The sequence below is a fragment of the Nicotiana tabacum genome, chromosome 16 (assembly GCF_000715075.1).
Source record: "Nicotiana tabacum cultivar K326 chromosome 16, ASM71507v2, whole genome shotgun sequence".
NCBI classification, from domain to species: Eukaryota; Viridiplantae; Streptophyta; class Magnoliopsida; order Solanales; family Solanaceae; genus Nicotiana; species Nicotiana tabacum.
In genome coordinates, this window is record NC_134095.1 from 120,290,426 (window position 1) to 120,311,412 (window position 20,987).

Consider the following 20,987-nt stretch of genomic DNA (forward strand, 5'->3'; position numbering starts at 1 on the left):
GTGTTAAAATTAGCACCGGGATAACTTATACCTGATTTGATAACCAAACAGAGTATTAAGATGATATTAAATTTTTATATCACCATTATACCTTCTTATACCTCATACCAAACGATTCCTTAATATTTGGATAGTAGAGCTATATTATTTTGGTAAATAAAATGTGGTCTATCAAGACCGCACGAAGCACGGTAAAGTTTACTACTGTGTTATAAAGACAGAGATACTATCAGCAAGACACACAAATAAATTGGAAGAACCTAGTTCCGATAAACTAGGAGCCGTTTTACAAAGAGGATTAATCATAGGACAATCAAGAGGTTCTATTTTTGGACAAATAACACTTGTCCATAATTTATAAGCCATCAAATCCTTCACATCAACATTTTCATATGGGATCAAGAAATAAGGACAAGCAAGAATTGAACCACAAATTTTAACATCACCATTTAATTTTTCTCTACCAGCTCTCATAACCATGTTAAAAACAATATTAGCTCCACCACTTTCTCCAACTATAAATATTTTTAAAATCACCATAATTTGTTAACCACGAATCTTTTCCACTAGCCACCCATTGAAGAGCAGTCCAAGAATCTTCATAAACTGTTGTCTCATCATGTTCTGGTGCTAATCTGTATTCAACAGAAACAGCAATTGAATTGGATTCAGAAACCAAGAGATTAAGGAAACGGTGAAAAATATTAAAGAAGGCTGAATTAAGAAGGAGTCCACCACCATGATAAAATACTATGATTGGGAGTTTTTTTTTGGTCAGAAGAAGTTGTGTTTTTAGGTAAATAAAGCCTAGCATAAACGTGAGAAGAGATAGTGATGTCTTTAGAGGAAACACCAGTGTCTGGATCATGATCTGGTGAAGGTGGAACGTAGAATATGTTGTGTAAATGGTAGAAACGTTCAACGTGGCCGTTTTTGTAGACTCGGATATGGGGATAGAGATCAGTGACAATTTCATTATCTTGATCACTAGCCATGGCAATAGAATGAGTAGAAAATTTGTTGAGTATATATATGGCCGTAGAAAGAAATGGATATCCACAAGAAATGAATTCACAGGAAAATGACACCAAGGTATCTTTTACTTGCAATTGGAAATAGGGAAGAGGCCATCTATTTTTATAGGGAGGAAACCCGGTATACTTTTTTACATTAAATATATGGTTTGAAATGTTTGAGTAATTAAAAAATAAAAAATCACTTATTATCTTTTTGCAAATTTATATTTACTTTTTAATTAGTGGAGCTTTAAATAAGTAAAACATGTAGATAAAGATTTATAAAAGTTAGTTTAGACAAATGCTTTTGATTAAAGTTATTAAATGTTGTTTAGTCTGTAATTAAAGGACTACGGATAGAGGTGACAAAACCGACACATTTTAGCTATCTGTCGAATCCACTTAATTAGTAGTGTATACAAATGAAACCGGTAAATCGCACCAATTTAATAATTCGAGTCAAATCAAGAAAAAAATTCCGACTATTGTTTGGTGCTGGAAAAAAAAAATTCGACCATATTTGATTTGGTTTGGTTTTAACTAAAAAAAGTCAAACCGAACCAAAGCAATCCGACATAGTATGTATAGAAGTTTCAGATATATTTAATACATAAAAATATTTATTGTAGTGTAGTTTATACATATTTCCTAAGCTTTTTCATTGTTTATCTTTTAACATATTATTTCAAGCTTAGACTTATAATTTTTGGATGCTCCAATAAATTTTATAGTCCATAAATGTTAGGAACTCAAATAAATCCTAAACCAAAATCAAATCAATATTATAAATGAAAATGCTGTAGGATATCTATTTTTTAGTTTTTCCATGGTTTTGATAAAATACATAACTTATTTTTCTTTTAGTGTTTAATCATGTAAATAATAGTACTTATTAGTCGTACTTATTTTAGCAACTTATTAGTAATTTTAAATTATATTTATTTTTATTATGGCTTATTAATAAATTTATTTTATGCAATTTTATTATCTTTATTGTTGAATATTTTAGTACAATGTCATGACACATCTCATACTTATGTTATTTTATTGAAAACACCTTATATAGTTTTGTCTTACTAGGATTAAAGAAATTTTTGGAGCATAAATTCTATGTTTTGTTCTATGAAGACTTTATGGAAAAAATCGAAAAACCCGAAAACCTGAAAAAACCCGAAAAAATTCGAGATTAAAAAAACCCGACTTTTATTAATTTGGTTTGGTCTTTAAATTTAATAACCCGAAATAATTAGTTTTGTTTGATTTGGTAATTAAAAAATCCGAATTAACCCGACCTATGTACACACCTGCTTAAATATAAACTTGAATTATGACCCCGTCTGTTGAATTAATCTAACAGGTTGGATTTGAAATAACCTATCAAGCTATTGGGCCAAACTAATATTAATAAAAATGCAACACAAATTTAAATATATTAAAGTAAATTACGAGATCAGGAATTACTTAACATAAAAGAACTCAAATTGAAATAATTTACTCAACACACATAGAATTTTATATTCTATTTTCAAAAGGCAAAATTAAAAAAATAAGGAGTGAATGATTGAAGTTTGAATTATAATTCATTATTGGAAAATTTTTACATAAGAACAACGGAGCTCCCTACCTTTTAATTTTATAGCCCAAGAAAATCTCACTTTATACCCATTAATTTCAAACTATTTACTCTTTAATGCCCGGATCTAAACTATTTACTACTCCTACCCATGCGCCCCAAATTATTTACCCGTCTTTATTTTATTCCTCTTCTTCTTCTTCCTCATTTTACCTTCCTCCAATTTTTGAAGTTCACGACTGATGGCTTCTCCGGAGGGAGGAGTTGGTTGCAGAGTCGGCTGGGAACAGATTCTTATAACTTTTCCTTTGCCCAAGTCTTATCACCATCAAGAGTCATACCACTAGCAGCTAGACGTATTGGTACAACAGGCACTGTCAAATTGCTTTCAGGGGTAATGATTAATTAGTCTCTCCTTGTAATGACCAACAAATGTCCATAGTATAGTTTTGGATTCTTTAAGATAACCCCCTGTAATTCTTTGATCAATTTTTGAAACAATTTGTAAATTCAAGAAACAATTTTTGAAACTCCATATGAATGAGTTCAAAATGTCAGATCTGAATTTCAACAGTATTTCGTTAGTTATTGTTCTTTGATGTGTAGATTGTACCTTTGATGCTGGTTTTTGGAGATTTATTGTACAAAAATTTAAATCCACCATTGAAGGACCTTGAAGCTTGAAACTCACAACTTGGTTTGCTTGAGTTTTTAATTGTTTTGATCCGAACGTCTATGAGTTTGTTTGAAAAGTTGATTGGAGGTTGTAGCTAAAGTTTTAGTCAATTTGGTGGGGATTTTGTAGTAGATTTTAGAAATTTGGGTTGAAATATAGTTGAACCAGAGAAGAAGACGAATTTTTATTGTATAGTCAAATAGTATACAAATATACCATTTTAGTATACAATTCATTTCAACTATATACCCTATTAGTATAGCTATATACTATATTGGTATCATATGCTAGTTGAATCATTTTTTGGTTGTATTAGCTGCATTTAATTGGTACAATATTTGATTTTCTCTTAATAATAGTAATATAGTACAATATCTTGAAATACCTTATTATATTAATATGTGGTACACTATTTTTTTATTTTCTCTTTATGCATGTGTGTTATATAATGGTAGTATAGTCATATAGTTATCGGGAATTAACTAGTAAAACTGTATACCATGTTGATATAGCTATATGCCATATTGGTATCATATGGTAGTTGAACATTGTTTTGGTTGTTTTAGCTGCATCTTAAGTGAATTCTATTATGGAATTATTTATATGAACATGAGTTGCAATCTGGAATTTTTGTGTGCCGATGGACATAAATTATATGTATTATGTAATAGATTTTATAGTTATAGGCAATTAATGTAACAACTCCATACAACTATATACCCTCTTAGTATACAAAATGAGCAAGTTGTTTTGTGAATATTAGCTTGCAAAACGAGCATGTAATTTTCTCATACTTTTATTGTGTCCTTTAATGTTTTGGTACAGTAGTATAGTCACAGATAGTTGTAGCAATATTCTAGAGAAATCACATGCTCTATTGGTATACATATATACCATATTGGCATCACATGGTACTAGAAGTCTTTTTTGCTACTTATACTTTTGTTGTATTTTTTAATATTTTATTGTCATTTTTATTCTAACTAGTATATATGGAGATTTGGTTGCCGTAGATTATGTTTTCTTTCTCTATAACTAGTTGTATTACTGCTAATGGTAGAGTATAACAACAATAACAACAAGAACCCAGTATAATCCCACTTAGTGGGGTTTGGGGAGGGTAGTGTGTACACAGACTTACCCATACCCTGGGGTAGAGAGGCTGTTTCCAATAGACCCTCGGCATCCTTCCCTCCAAGAACTTCTCACCTTGCTCTTGGGGAGACTCGAACTCACAACCTCTTGGTTGGAAGTGGAGGTTGCTTACCATCAGAGCAACCCCTCTTGTCTTAATGGTAGAGTGTGTACTGATATTTATAGGGAAGTAGATCAAGGTTTGCATGGCAATCACGTGTTGATTCTTAGAAACTGATTATGTAATTTATGGTGCTCAGCAGCAATCAATGTGATATTCAGTGAATTTGATCAAGTGATAACTAATATTATTTTACTTTAATAATTGAATTTAATAAATGAGAAAGAAAAAAAACAGAAGGTATATTGTACTAGTTATATTAAAAAATTGAACAAATATTTACTATATCAGATATTTTTTCTTATTGTATAAAAAAGAATAATAAAAAATTGTGAATACGGTAAATAAAATTAGATTATGAAGAGAAAAGAATAAAAAAAAGTTAAATAAAATTAGAAAAGGATAAAAGAAAAAAATAAGAAGAAAACGAGAAAAAGGAAAAGGAAAAAAGAAAAAAAGGAAAAAAAGATGCATAGAAATAAAAAAAGAATTGGAGAATAAAGAAAAAATTCCCCACAAAAACTATTATGGGTAGGAAATGTAATTAGTTTATGGGTAGAAAAATAAATGGGTAGACAAGAATAAATAATTTTATTTTTGTGGGTAACTGTGTCAAAACCCCTATTTTAATTTACAACCAACTAGCCCAACAATAATGTGCTAAGATTCAACATCCAACTCCAATAGGTTCTCAAAATTACTACTTAATTTTTAAAAAAGATTGCTCAAGCTTTTAAGTTAATTTTCGAATAAGTAACTGTGACTCAAATATTAGTTCAACAAATCAAATTTATTTGGGTGGTAAGAATTAGATTTTTAACAAGCTTAAATATGTGGGTTTAAATTTTGAATTTGATTTTGTGAGAAATTTGGAGTGGAGTGTTATTTAAACTTGTTAGAAATAGTATAAGGAGGTTGTATATAAAATTTGAAGTCATTTAATGGAGATTTGGACTGATTTTGAACAAGAATTGCAACTGAAAATCGTGGAAGAAGTTCGTCTACAGACGCTTGTATAAAGGTGTATAAAAGTGTATAATAATATATAAGATATGTTTATACACTCATATACACTATTATACAAGATTATACATAATTGTACAAAAAACTGACTTCGTCTTCTTCCTTGCGTCCTTTATGAAATTTAACTCAAATCTTGTTCAAATCTACTCCAAATCACTTCAAATTTAAATTTTGAACTTCTTTTGATATTTTTAATCAATTGGAACAATACCCAATCCAAACAACTAACAAACTCAAAAAGTCTTATTCGAAATCAAAGCTTTGAATGGCCTTCAATGGTGGACTTTTACTCTTTAATTTTTTTACATTGCAACCAGGTGATATAGGGGGAGAAGCAGTAATGACGAGCGTCCCCTTAAAACATATGTAAAAGAAGTGAGAATGAGAGAGAGTGAAAGCAATGGTTGTGAGAACACAAATTTAACTCCATCGCTTTTAGAAGCAATGGTTGCAAGAACACAAATTTTGAATTTGCAAGAGCTACTATTTTCAAAAATGTACAATATGAGCTAAGTGAGGTAAAACTTAAAAATATGAGCCATTTTTTATTATGGTGCAAAGTGATGTGTATTTTCTTGTAATTCTTTCTTCATTATTTGACCTCATCTTTGACCTCATCTTTGACCAACTTATTTCGGCCCGGTTTCCAAATATAGAGTGGTCCATATTTTTCTCGTTTGCGTGTTTTAACTTTTACCTTTCGTTCTTCGTCTTCTCAGCCTATTTTTATTTTCTAGAAGGTCTAATTTCCGTGTGAATGTAAAGACACTAATTTTATGAGTAACCTTTTGTCTATCAATTATTTTCTTCCTCTTTCATTAATGCCTCTTGACTTACACGCCTGAAAAACTTAAGTTAGTTGGCGTCTCTACGGTCTTGGGTCAATTTGAAGCCATATTAAGCAAGACTATGTGGTATCGTATTAGTTTCTCCGGTCCGCTTTAATTGGGTTTTTAACCGTTTTTACACATATTAAAAAAATTCATATTTTAGCTTTAATTAACAATGAAATTGACCTTATTAATATTAATATGTTCATTAAAAATATAATAAATACTCCCAGGTGATAGAACACGCGCAGCGGAAGCAAGCATCCAATGCAGATATCACAAACATGTAAACCAGATAATGATATAATTTGGAGATCAGAAGCACTAACCTCTTGAAAACATTGCACGTGTCCTCCACAGAGCAAGAATCCAGGGATGCAGTCTTCTACCATGCTCCTTGTAAGACCTTCGACGAAATTGTTTGAGTGGGCAAAACAATACAATTCTAAAGAGTGAGTTATTGGGTGAAAAATATCTTCCTTATATACCCGAAATTCAGCCAAAAAGGGGCTCAAAAATGTGTAGGATTCTGCTAGTGCAAGTAGAATCCTACTCTAACTGAAAAGGGTGACTTTTCTCCCAAGTCACACTTTACCCAAGTCTATCCATGTTTTTACTAGGTAAGCAGGGACCACATAAACAATAAGAGGCTACTAATTATAATATTAATTCGAAAATTCGGAAGAATTAGATTCTACTAAAATTAATTGCAGTTTATTCTACTAAAAAATTGCAATCGAACTCCTCAATATGAATTTCAAAAATTCACTAATACTTATTTTAACTCCTCATGTTAAAATTACAAATACCAGTTAATTAAACTAAATCACTGATAATTTAATTTAATCAACTAATTAAATCTTTTATAATTCCGCTTAAACTATTTCATGTGATGGATACAAAATCCACCGGCTGAGTTTTCACATGAAAACTTATAAGCTTACATAAAGGGGTATCATCAAACTCAAGACCGAGTCACGGGTTCTATGAGCTAATTATTATTTCATAAACGCTATTCGTTATTGTCGAATCTATTAGGCATACACTAACTCTGAATAGAGTTGTGCCTTTTAATAAATCAAAACATTAAACAAATCACATTGATCATAATAACTATATCAAGATTAGGAGTATAAGCTCATTTAATAAATTATAGAAAATGCTTTATACTTATTCAGTACAAAAATATCTTTTTTTTACTTGGTCCGTTTAATATACACTAAGTATACTAGCACAAGAAGTTGTAGTAAAGTTACTCCCATTAGCAAGATAAATTATACTTTAATCTTGTGCTACCATCATCAAGATATTTGCCAAACAATATCTTCGATTGTGAACATAATTTCCCCTTAATTCTGATTATGGAATTCCGTAAGATTTGTTGATTCTAAACCAGAAAAAAATTACATAGGAAGGACTAAGTAGGTCGACTAGTGTAAAGTTAATCTAATAATGATGAATTCTCTGAATATTGAGCTTGAAGAGAATAAATACAACATATTCACATAATTTATCCAAATTAATTTGGGGTGGAGGCCAAGTTGAGAAGGTTGAAACTATATTCTGCTTATTCGTTTCAAAACAATTAAAAATGATTAACTGCATCCTACTAAAGTACCCTTTTATCATATGCAGTTCACTAATTACCCTTCAAAATTTACATTCTCATATAGCTGGCCCAAGAAGAAAGCCCAAGGGAGAGTCCATAGCCGAAAGAGCATGAGTCTAACTGTCTAAGTTAGAACCAAGGTAGTTAGGGAAGAGATTGGAAGAGTTTTCTAGAGGGAAAATGCCCAAATTTGCCCATGTATTATGCGAAATTGCTCAACTTTGCTATCCGTTATACTTTTGATATATTTATACTTTTCGTTAGCACATTGTCTCTCGTATCTAATGTGAATGGGTGACTCTATCTGTCCTCAACTTTTAGTCGTTGATTATGGTTTAGAATTATCCTTGTTATGAGTTAACAGTAAAATGAGAACGTGTTGTGACGGCAAAGCTAAAATTAGTCCAAAAGTAAGTTTAATTAACAGAAAGATTATTCACTTTTGGATGGTATAGGGTCAACTTGACCATTTTCTATTTTCTAATCCATCTTTTGGAATCAACAACAGGAAATCGGCTTCTTCCCACAGCAACTACAATATTGGTTATAGGTTGAAAAGAACCTCGTACTTACTAACTTGTACTGTGACTTTTTCTTAGACTTATATATTAGGAAATCGATTAAATATTTATAAGTCTTTTAACTAAAAGGGAATCAAGGAGCAACGTAAAGTTGTCCGTAACTTATAGGTTATGGATTCGAGCGGCAAAAACATCCACTAATACTTGCATTAGGTAGGCTATCTATATCACACCCCTTGGGGTGCGTCTTTTCTCCCGATCCTGCGAGAATGTGGGATGCTTTATGCACCGAGCTGACCTTTTTTTATTTATAAGTCTTCTAATTGTGAATTCAATAACAAAAACGAGTTATAGATTCGGAAATAAATTCAGAACTAATAAACATCAAATCCTGATCCAGCTCCAAGTACACATGTCATCAGTTAACACGATGGAAGAATATGAACAGCCATGTAAAATTTTATGGTGAAACCAACCAACGCCTTTTGAGAATTTTATCCTTCGTGAATGTTTATTGCCCTAACTAAACAACCTACATCGAACATGTAATTGTAATTTCGATTTTTCTATGCAGCAATCAAAATACAGAAAATTTCTACATGTGTTCTTCATTATTCTTTCATATTTACGCGCAGTATGTCTCTGGCACTGCAGCCCAACTACCCCGGTTGAGTAGTTCATATACAAGTATATTTCTAGTAAAAGAAAATTAAAAAAGAAAATAGAAAATAAAAGAATCCTATAATATCTGTACACTTGTCACTTTTACATTAGACTAAAATTAACAAACTAACCAAATAATATTCTCTACTATTTTTAGTACGTGTGAGCTTTCCTACACATGTGAGAAGCTTCTTGAGTTGAGCTCCACTATAGACGGTTCAAATTTGATCAATTAGAATTCCTTTAGTTGCTGAGATGATGACACATGTCTTCTCTCATATGAGATCAAAAAATCAAAAGGCTTTGTTATGTCCGAGCATTTCCCTTTGAGCGAACCTATCTGCTTCTTTTGTTTGACCTTTGTTCCTCTTTCTTCTTCTGTCAATGGTGAGATCGATTGATTTCCAACACCCTTCCCCCCCCCCCCAAAGTTGGAGGGGAAAGATGACACTCCTAACTTTCTGAGAATCGATCGATGAGAGGGCCCTGAAAGAGGTTTTGTCAAAAGATCGGCAAGCTGAGATTGAGAAGGCACGAAAGATAGAGAAATAAGACCAGAGAGGAACTATTGCCGCACAAAATGGCAATCAAGTTCTACGTGTTTGGTTCTTTCGTGGAAGACGGGATTACAGGCGATATGAATCGCCAATTTGTTGTTAGAGAGGTCTGGTAAATGCAAAGAAGGCTGAATGGATAGATCTTGAAGAAGACGAGTTAACCATGTTAACTCTGTCACTACCTTCCGCATGGATCAATATTTTGCCTCAGTAGAAGACAAAGATAAAGATGCCTACTTTTTAGATTTCCATGAAATGGGTGAATCTCCAAGGGCGATGTAGAAACCACTTACAGAATGTCTGGTTTCTGGGCAAGATGCCCAATCAGCATCGCAAAAAGCAATGAGTTTTAGAGATAAAGCTGAATTCAAAAAAATACCCTGACTTGGATCTAATTTGAGATATCGAAGAACCCTCAAAGCTGCTTTGAAATGTTGCAGGTGGAGGACTATGGTATAGAGGTGAATGTTCAGTGCTTGGAGTTGGTGATGAAGATACATGGGAATGAGGTTCTAAAGAAGATGATGTAGATGTAGGAAAATTGACATCTTCTGATGGATTATTGTAAAGGATGGGATGTGGATATGGAGGTGTAGGATTTGAGGCAAAAGGATATTTGTCTTCATAGAAGTACACATCCCTGGAAACTATGACCTTCTTTGTATCTATTTTCAAAACTTTATAATCCTTTTGTCCTAGGGGATGACCCAGAAACACACAAGCCTTTGATCTTGGATCAAATTTACTTCTTCCATTAGATAGAGTAGAAACATAGCAAAGACACCCAAAAACTCTAAGAGTGTTATAGGAAGGAGACTGGTGAAATAATATAGAATAGGGTGTTTTGCCTTTAAGAACCTTAGAAGGTAACCTGTTTATCAAAAAAGTTGCAGTTAGTAAACATTCACCCCAATAGGCAATATGAACCTTTGATTGAAAAAAGGAGAGCTCTTTCAATCTCCAAAAGGTGCCTATGTTTCCTCTCCACTACCTCATTCTGTTGAGGGGTAGCAACACAAGATGTTTGATGAAGTATCCCTTGGGAAGTCAAAAATACAGACTCTTGTGTACCTTTACCAAGTTCAAAAGCATTGTCAGTTCTTAGCTTTTGCACTTTAACACCAAACTATCTCTCAACCATTGTGAGAAAATTCTTTAATGCATCAAATGCATTGCTCTTAGTACTCATTGAGAAAGTCCATGTACCCCTGCTGTAGTCATTCACTATTGTCAAGAAATATTTGTAACCATTATATATGGAAACTTTGTAAGGTCCCCATGTATCCACGTGAATTAACTCAAATGCTTTCTTTGACTTGATTTGACTTAATGAAAAAGGATTTCTAGTTAGCTTAGCTTTAGGACATATATCATAGAAATGTTTAGAATTAGGAGGAAAAGAGACAAAACCAAAATACTTCATTGATTGAAAAGGTAAATGGCCTAATGTAGAATGCCATAGATTTACATTAGAAGTAGCATCAGTGCATGAACTACATTCTCTAAGACATAATAAGGAAGAATAGAGACTCTACCTATGTGAGTGACTGTTACCTTGAAAGAATTAGGAAGATTTATATGTAAAGGAACAAGAAGATGGGTTAGAGAAACAAAAGCATTTGAGTCAAAATACATATGTTCTGAAGTACCTGAATCTATAATCCATGTATTTGAATTAAAAACTGAAAAACATATTCTAGAATATTTGATAATAGTACCAGCAACCGCATTGGCATTGATCTTTGAATTTTGACTTCTTGTATCCCCAATTTTAACCTGTTTAATCAATTGAACTAGTTGTGAAAACTAATCTTTGGAAAGGTGCTGGTTCAGTGCCTCAGTACAATTGTTTGTGTTATCATCTTCATGTTCCCCTAATGCTACATTACTTTTGACTATGCCCTGTCCTGTCTTTCTATTGGTGAACTCAAATTCTTCTGGGAACCCTATGATTCTGTAGCGATCTGCCATTGTACGGCCTGTCTTTTTGCAATAGGTACATGCAACATTAGGGTTGAACTTAGTTTTCCTTCCTTCGACAAATGGAGGCTTCTGGGATGGATTACTAGACCTTTAGAATCCATTTCCATATTTCTGGCCTTGACCTGTGAATTTCTGCTTTCCATTCCTTTGTAAAAAACTTGCTTGATTGGCAAAACCTCCCTGAATGTTGGGCTGACTTCCTGCCATGAAGGATGAAGTCTCAGCAAAAATGAGAGGGTTAGCATATACCTCTCTTTGGTTTTCATCCTGCAAAATCAACGAGTAGGCTTGATCAATTCTAGGAAAGGGATTCATCATGATTATGTTTCCCCTAGCTTGACCATATGCCTCATTTAATCCCATAAGAAACTGTATGAGTCTCTCATCTTCTTGTGATTTCTCCTGTATTTTCTTCCTTCACAAACACAAGTGAAAGTGCACTTGATGTTAGAGTTGAGTGAATCTAGTTCATCCCAGATTCACTTAATTTTTGTGAAATAGGTTGCAATATCATTTGTTCCTTGAGTTAAACCCGCTAGTTCCTTTTGTAGGTTGTACAATTTTGCACCATTACATTGTCCAAATCTATGCTCCAAGCTGGTCCAAAGATTCCTTGCAGATTTGGAGTAAATCACAATGTCTCCTATGTCTTGAGACAAAGAATTGAAGAGCCAAGATGTAACCATGTCATTACATCTACTCCAAGGTTGAAAATCATTGGAGGTAGCAGCAGGAGCTGGGCAGTTTCCATTGATGAACCCAACTTGTTCTTCGTTGAAAGGGCTATGAGCACAGATATCTTCCAACCTTGATATCCTTTGCCATCAAACACAACATTTACTAAGCTCATTCCTGGAGCATCTGAAGAATGAAGAAAATAAGGGTGATTGGGATCGGAATTTGGTCCATTTCCAGTTGATGTAACAGTGGTTTGATCTACAGTTGTGTCAGGCATGATGAAGGATGAATGCGAGAAAAAGCAAAAGACGAATTAGAAGAAGATGGATGAGATCTTCTTGGGATCGAGCTACTCTCTAATACCATGAAAGAATAACGAAGAACAGATGTAGAAATTTTCTATATTTTGATTGATGAATTCATTGTACATGACTGTCTAGCTTTATACAAGTATATTCCTAGTAAAAGAAAACTAGAAAAGAAAATAGAACATAAAAGAATCCTATAAAATCTGTACACTTGTCACTTTTACATTAGACTAAATTTAACAAACTAACCAAATAATATTCTCTATTATCTTTAGTACGTGTGAGCTTTCCTACATATGTGAGAAGCTTCTAGTGCTGAGCTCCACTATAGAAGGTTCAGATTGGATCAATTAGAATTCCTTTGGTTGCTGAGATGATGACACCTGTCTTCTCTCATTTGAGATCAAAAAATCAAAAGACTTTGTTATGTCCGAACATTTTCCTTTGAGCGAACCTATCTGCTTCTTTTGTTTGAAATTTGTTCCCCTTTCTTCTTCTGTTAATGGTAAGATTGATTGATTTCCAACAAAATCATATATATATTAAAAGAAACTTAAAAAATGCTATATATACAATGGGTATTGTCGAATACGATAACTCAAAGTAAATATCAATATATTCGGACATGAAATATAGCCTTTGTATACAGTCAAAATCAGATATGCCAATTTTCTAGGCTCGAGGGGTCGCCTTAAGCCCGAGTTCAGGATGGATTGAGTTCGAGCTCAATGGACCAGGCTCAAGCTCGATGATAGAGTACATGGCTCGAAGAACTAAGTGTTCGAGGAACATCGAAGCCTAATATGACTGGCCTTGAGATAATGCCGTTATGGATTTGTAACAGAATGAGCAAGATTCCTGCCACGTCACCAAGATCATGGCATAAATTTCGGAATAGATTTGTACGAATCTGTACCAGACGGTTAGACAGTTGTCCCAATAAGATTCTTTATTGTAAATATAAATGTACCTTATTTAAGGTTCCCCTATTATATATAGGGGACCCAAATTATTTGTAAATATCATCAATCATTGGCAAAGAATATACCCTCTTACTTTCTCGCTCATTGTTCATCAGAATTGTGCTTTAGCTTTATTATTCTTGCTTTACTGTTCTTGATTCACCTCGAGGTCACTTTGGCTCGAGGTTGAGACTGGCTTAAATACTGGTTTGGTTTTAATTACTTCCTTCATTTATACTCTAGATTTCTTGGTTATTAATTAGTATTGAACTAAATCACGTATCTTTAAAACCATAAATCAAGTTTAATTGTACTCGTATTTTCGAGGTATATAGTTTGGCACCCACCGTGGGGCTAAAGATAATAGTGATTATTTCAGTACTAATTCTGATAACACACGTTATTTTCATAGTTTTTCTTGTCAAGAATATCTGTTTTCAGGTTAAAACATGTCAAACTCGCAAAATGCACCTGTACACGATAATGACGGTCTTGGATTTCATCGGGAATATTAAAATGTAGCTGTTCTGGGAGCCGGTATACCACCGATTAACCATGGAGAAGTGCCAAATGTGGAACCAGTCAACGTTAGTTAACACATTGCTTTAAATGCAGATTTAGGCGCAGACCCCAAGGGAAGTGTACGCAGGGAAGTAAGATCCGGTATCCAAGGAACACAGGGTATAGGAAACGGGGGAGTTAGCCTCCAAGTAATATTCAAGATGCTACAAGCTCAACAGATTGCTATCGCTTAACTTTAAAGTCAGAATAAAACTCCAAATGTGGTCGAGCTAGGGAACACTCAACGTACTGAGCCGGTGCCAGAGAGATCAAACGGTAACGGCTCGGGGACTAAATCCACGATTATGAAGATGCTCGAGGAACTCACCAAGAGAATCGAGTCCGGGGATAAAAAGATTTAAGATAATGACAAAAAAGTGGAGACTTATAAATCCCGTGTTGATCAAATACCGGGTCACTCCCAGTATTGAAAGGTTTGGATGCCAAAAAGTTTATACAAAAACCATTCCCTCTGAGTGCGGCTCCGAAGCCCATTCCTAAAAAGTTTTGCATGCCCTATATGCCTAAATACAATAGAACAACCGATTCTAATGAGCATATTACCTCATACACTTGCGGGATTAAAGGAAACGACTTGAATGATGATGAGATCGAATTAATATTGTTGAAGAAATTTGGGGAAACATTGTCAAAGGGAGTCATGATTTGGTATCACAACTTGCCCTCGAACTCTATTGATTCGTTTGCTATGTTAGCAGGCACCTTCGTGAAAGCACATGTCATGGCCATAAAGGTGGCAACAAGGAAATCAAACCTTTTTAAGATAAGACAAAGGAATATGAGATGTTAAGGGAGTTCGTATCCCAGTTCCAAATGGAGCGAATGGAATTGCTACCGGTTTCGGATGATTGGGCAATATAGGCTTTTATGTGGGGTTTGAACGAGTGGAGTTCGATCGCATCTCTACAATTAAAGCAGAATCTGATCGAGTATCCAGCTATGATATGGTCAGATGTGCATAATCATTACCAATCGAAGATCAAGGTTGAGTACGATCAGTTGGGAGCCCCTCAGGTTCAGTTCATCCTAATAGATTGGCAGCTAAGCCACCGAGGGATACAGACAGGGAATCAATATTGGAGAAACAATGGTTCGGGGCGTAACGCTCCTCGGAATGATCAGAGAAATATTGAGGTCAAATTTCTCGGGGACTCAAGAGTAAGAACAGTTTTGATAAACATACCGACCCCTCTATTGTTAGAGTATAATTTCAGTGTAGATGCATTGGTGATCGTGTTAGCTATTGGAAGAATCAAAGATACCAAATGGCCCAGGCCTATACAAATCGATCCTTCTCAAATGAATTTAAACTTGATATGTAAGTATCATGGCATACATGGCCATAGAATCGAAGACTGCATACAGCTAGAGGAGGTAGCTCAGTTGTTCAACGAGGGTCATCTTCGAGAATTTCTCAATAATTGAGCTAAGAACCACTTCAGGGAAAGATATGCAAACAGAAAAAATGAGCAAGAAGAACTGCAACATGTAATCCATGTGATCGTTGGTGGTGTCGATGTTCCACAAGGTCCTGTATTCAAACGCACCAAGGTGTCGATCACCAGAGAAAAACGGACTCAGAGCTATGTGCCCGAGTGAGTCCTATCATTCAATAACGAGGAAGTAGAAGGCATATCTCAGCCGTACAATGACGCCCTGGTAATTTCTATTTAGTTAAATAAAATTCAAATTAAACGTGTTCTAGTGGATCCGAGTGGCTCAGCAAATATAATCAGAGCGAGGATCATAGAGTAGCTCGACCTACAGGATCAAATTGTACTTGCATCCTGTGTCCTAAATAGCTTCAATATGGCAAGCGAAACAATGAAGGGGGAGATAATCCTACCAGTGAACGTGGCCGGGATCATCCAAGACACAAAATTCCATGTCATCGAAGGCGACATGAGGTATAATGCACTTCTTGGAAGGCTATGGATCCACAACATGAGGGCAGTACCTTGAACCCTTCATCAGATGATGAAATTCCCAACAATAGATGGTGTGAAAATAGTTTACGGAGAACAACACGCTGCAAAGGAAATGTTTGCAGTTGATGAGGTGACACCGATACTAGTACCTCCGACCTCTAAAAAATCAAGCACCAAAGATAAGCAGATGGCCAAATAGCAACTACCGACCCCAGCCTCGACCGAATCGGGGGAACAGGTAATTGAAGAAGAAGAGGATTTTCTTACTCCTTGAACTTTCGTCGTTCCCGAAAAGTTGGATGCAGCAAGTCAACGGTCGAGGAACTGGAATAGGTCATACTGATCGAGTACATGCCCGAGAAAAAGGTATATTTGGGAACAAGGTTAATCCCCGAACTCAGGAAAAAACTCATTCAATTTCTTATCGATAATATGGATTGTTTTGCTTGGTCCCACTTAGATATGATAGTGATCCCACCAGAAGTAACAACACACCGGCTAAGTATCGACCCTAGATTCAAACTAGTGAAGTAAAAGAGAAGGCCCCCAGTCCGAGTTAAGCATGCATTCATAAAAGATGAGGTAACCAAACTTCTTAAAATAGGGTCTATTCGGTAGGTAAAATACCCCGAGTGGTTAGCCAACGTATTTGTAGTTCCTAAAAAGGGAAACAAACTTAGAATGTGCGTAGATTATTAGGATTTAAACAAAGCATGACCTAAACACTCTTTTCCACTGCCTAACATCGATCGCATGATCGATGCCACGGCCAGCCACGAGATCCTTACCTTTCTCGATGCCTACTCTGGGTACAATCAGATTTAGATGAACTGGGGGGGAACAAGAGATGACCTCGTTTATCACTAAGTTTGAAACTTATTGTTACAACGTAATGTCCTTCGGGCTAAAAAATGTAGGATCTACATACCAACGCCTAGTTAACAAAATGTTCGAGGAACAGATAGGTAAATCAATGGAAGTGTATATTGACGATATGTTGGTTAAGTCCCTGCGGGTAGAGGACCATTTAGCTCATTTGCAGGAAATGCTCAAAATCTTAAGGAAGTACAACATGAAGCTTAACCCAGAAAAATGTGCCTTCGGGGTCGGCTCGGGCAAGGTACTCAGCTTCATGGTATCTAAGAGGGGAATCGAGATCAACCCCGATAAGATCAAGGCTATCGAAGATATCATAATCGTGGATAGTGTGAAAGCCGTGCAAAGGTTAATAGGACGGATAGCCACCTTGGGTCGATTTATTTTGAGGTCATCAGATCGAAGTCACAAGTTCTTTTCGTTGCTCAAAAAGGAAAAAAGGATTTCGCATGAACCCCGGAATGCTAGCAAGCCTTACAAGAATTAAAGCGATACTTATCGAGCCCGCCTTTGCTTCATACCCCGAAGGTTGATGAAAAGTTTTACTTATATTTGGTTGTACGCGAATACACCTCGATTACTCGGGGACTGTCATTGACAATCAACGCATTCGAGTCATCTAAACTCGAATTCATAAGACCTCAAAGAGGCATCCCCTCGACATAAAGGCCAATGCCATCATACTTGAGGACTAACCTTTTGAACAAGTTCAAAAGGTTATCGGGAAACAAGTCCAATAGACATACCCGAAGCCTACGACCATATTAAAGGCTACGACCACATTAAAGGCTACAACATATTAAAGGCTATGACCACATTAAAGACTACGGTCATATAAAAAAAAGGCTACGACCAAATTAATGCGGCTCGGAGACGTCCGACTTTCGCCATAAGTTAAAGGCCATCAATTACTTTGAAAAACCAGTTAAACTAGGCTACCCTCGGCAAAAGCAAATAAGAAGGGGCTTCGATAAAATCAGCCCCTCGAATAATTTAAAGGCTTCAACAATATCAGCCTTCGAAAAAGCCTCAGGAGGTGTTAAATTATCATAACACAAACAGATTACAAATGAGGTTCCGATCGACTGAACCTTCGAAAAACCCAACGGGTACAAAAACACATGCTAAGGCTTTAGCCAAAAAGAGGAAAAATTATAGCCGTCTTTGAGGCCGAATTGACCCAACTTAAAGAGCCTAAGGGTCGACCTAAAAGAGCCTAAGGGACAATATAAAAGAGCCTAAGGGCCGAAGCATGCGTAGTTCGAGACCTTACTCTCACTCAACTCTGACTTAAGAGTCCCATCATCCCGAGATTGCATCAAATCGACTTAAACATAGCTCGAGGATTAACAAAACCTTAAGAGGTATTCTATTATAAGTTCGAATATCACCCATTGATCATTAAAAAACCTAAGGGTTGTTATATTCAGAATCTGAGCCGATGTTCGCTTCATCATTGAAGTTATTAAATTTTTTCACAAAATGAAGACAAAGAAGAATTCTATACAAATCGGAGATAAAGCAAAAGGGAATTCATCATATTTATAAAGGGTATTTACCGTACCTACGAGGGGCCTTGCACAAAAACAAAAGACCAAGAACCTAATCTACTTTAGGGGCCACATCCTCGAGAACCATGTCTTTGGAAGCCACATCCTCGGGAGCTGCATCCTCTGGAGCCGCATCCTCGGGAACCTCCTCCTCGGGGACTCTGTCTTCATTTCCCCCGCCCTCAGAACCACTAAAAACATCTTCATCATCAGAAGAAATGAGAAACCTGGAATCGGTTTCCAACGCCTTTGCATGGGCTATTTCTTCAGTGAGGTCGAACCCTCGAGCGTGGATTTCTTTGAGAGTCTCCCTTCGGGATCGCCACTTGGCCAAATCATTTCTCACTTTTTCCTGGTTGGAGGCCTCCCTTAGCTCCGCATAAACAATCTTGACATCTTTCAAGTATACGATGATGGTTTTATCAGCCGTGGCCTTCGTCTTCTCAACTTCAGCCTTGGCCTCAGCAACCTCGGCCCCGGCTTCAGCGAGCTTTGCCTCGAGCTCCTTGATTTTCTTGGCCTGGGTCAAATGTTTCACTTTGATACGTCGGAGCTAAGTCTCAGCCGAGGCCAGTTGGGTTAGAGCAGCCTCTTTATAAGTGGCAAGCCTATCCATGTTCTCCTTCCATCGGTGGCAGTTAGCCTTAACCCGATCGACCTCGCCCCGAAGCTTCCCAATCACCTCCAACTTTTGCTGCAGCTGATACATTGAAGTGTTTGAGTCTTCAGTAAGGCCAAGAAGACCATACTCTGTTTAAATCATGATTACCTGCTTGTCTAGCTCAGCCTCGTTTTTTTAGCTTTGGCCAAATCAGCTCGAAGGTCCTTGAGCTCCTCCTCATTTTGGCTTCAAAGGAGCGTCATGGCCTTCTCTTCATCCGAAGCCTTCCTGAGCTCAGACTCACATTGGCTCAGCTCGGCTCAAAATTTGGTGATGGCCTACACAAAAAAATAAAGAGATATCAATCAAAGAAGGGCAAAAGAAAAAATTACCACAAGAGAAGTTAGTATTTACCCGAGAGAAGAGACAATGAGCCTCTTCAAAGAGGGTGGATGCATCATTAAGGTCGGCTTCATCATCGACCGTAGTGAAACAATCCTGAAAAGGATCTTCTTCGAGGACCTTGCTCGGGTCGGGCATTCGTAGAGCTCGAGCATCCTTTATCGCCTCCTCGGAGTAAGATGGTAGAGAAGGGGAGTGACCTACTGTCACAGCCCCGAGCTCCTCACTCGGGGAGCTCTAGTTAGCCTCGTTTTTCTCAGCACTTGTCCCCTCTGGTGTACTAGTTGAAGGTAGGGGGAACGATCTCGATCTTAGGGGAATCGAGGTCCTTGCTTGAGTCTTTCTTCGGAGTTCCCTCACCACGAGGCAAGGTCTCTAGTTCGGAGGGCTTGGCAGCCTCGACCGGTTTTCTAGTTTGGGGTAAAAGCACTGATTCTTTGCACTCGTTTTCTTCATCTTCCAAAAATTAGAGGGACGAATCCACATCCACATGGATAAGCTTCCTCCTTGGATTTCAAGTAGGGGCCCTCTCATCCTAGGGGTCTTCGGGCTTCGAAGCCCTTTTTCTCTTGTTGTCTTTCCTCAATGTTGGTATCGGGGACTCGGTCTCTTCCCCGGGCGGGGCTGCCCTTATCTCGAAGACATCACCACTGCATGCATAGGAAGGAATAAGTGTGGAAAACGTATCCAATAAAGGAAAAGCATGAGAAAACATGGGGGAGGAACTAATAGTGGTGTTTGGCCTCCCATTTGCCCTTTGATAATTCACGCCATTTGTGCTCATCATACGAGGATGTTGTAGCTAATTTTCAGACCTAGTCCTCGAGGTCGGGGATCTTGTGGGGCGTACCAAAAGGCGTATTGTTAGATATGTGTACTCTTTTTCCCTCTCTAGAATTTTTTTCCACTGGATTTTATTTTTGTTAAGGTTTTAACGAGGCACATTATCTGTTGAATAGACATTCAAGGGGGAGTGTTATTGATAGTAGGCTATATAGTTGACATTACACCTTAAGATGACCATATTTTATTGTTGTTTTATAGATAAATTGCCAACAAAATGCTCTAAATAATGTTCTTTTGTGCCACAGGGAATATTATATAAGAGGAAGAAACATGGAGTGTTTTGGAGGCGATAATGTGAAGAAAACACCTACTCGAGAAGTACCCGAGCACAAAGAAGCAAAAAATAGCCTGGGCAAGAAGGCCACCGCGACCGCGGTGGACCACGACAGGTTAATAAAGTGAGGTAGAAAGGTCAGCTTTCACCGCGGTCGACCACGGTTGGCCGCGACAGTGGTGCACCGTTCACGCAGTTGGAAGTTTGAGGACCAAAGTGTAATTTCGGAGAAACTTTTGTAAAACCCTCATAAGCTTTAGAAACTCGCCCAACT

At 36.5% G+C, this 20,987-nt stretch overlaps 1 pseudogene; it reads right to left on the minus strand.

Moving 5' to 3' along the window:
• Positions 1-201: 201 nt before the first annotated feature.
• Positions 202-1,094, minus strand: LOC107823240 (hydrolase 3-like; annotated as a pseudogene).
• Between the last annotated feature and the right edge of the window lie 19,893 nt (positions 1,095-20,987).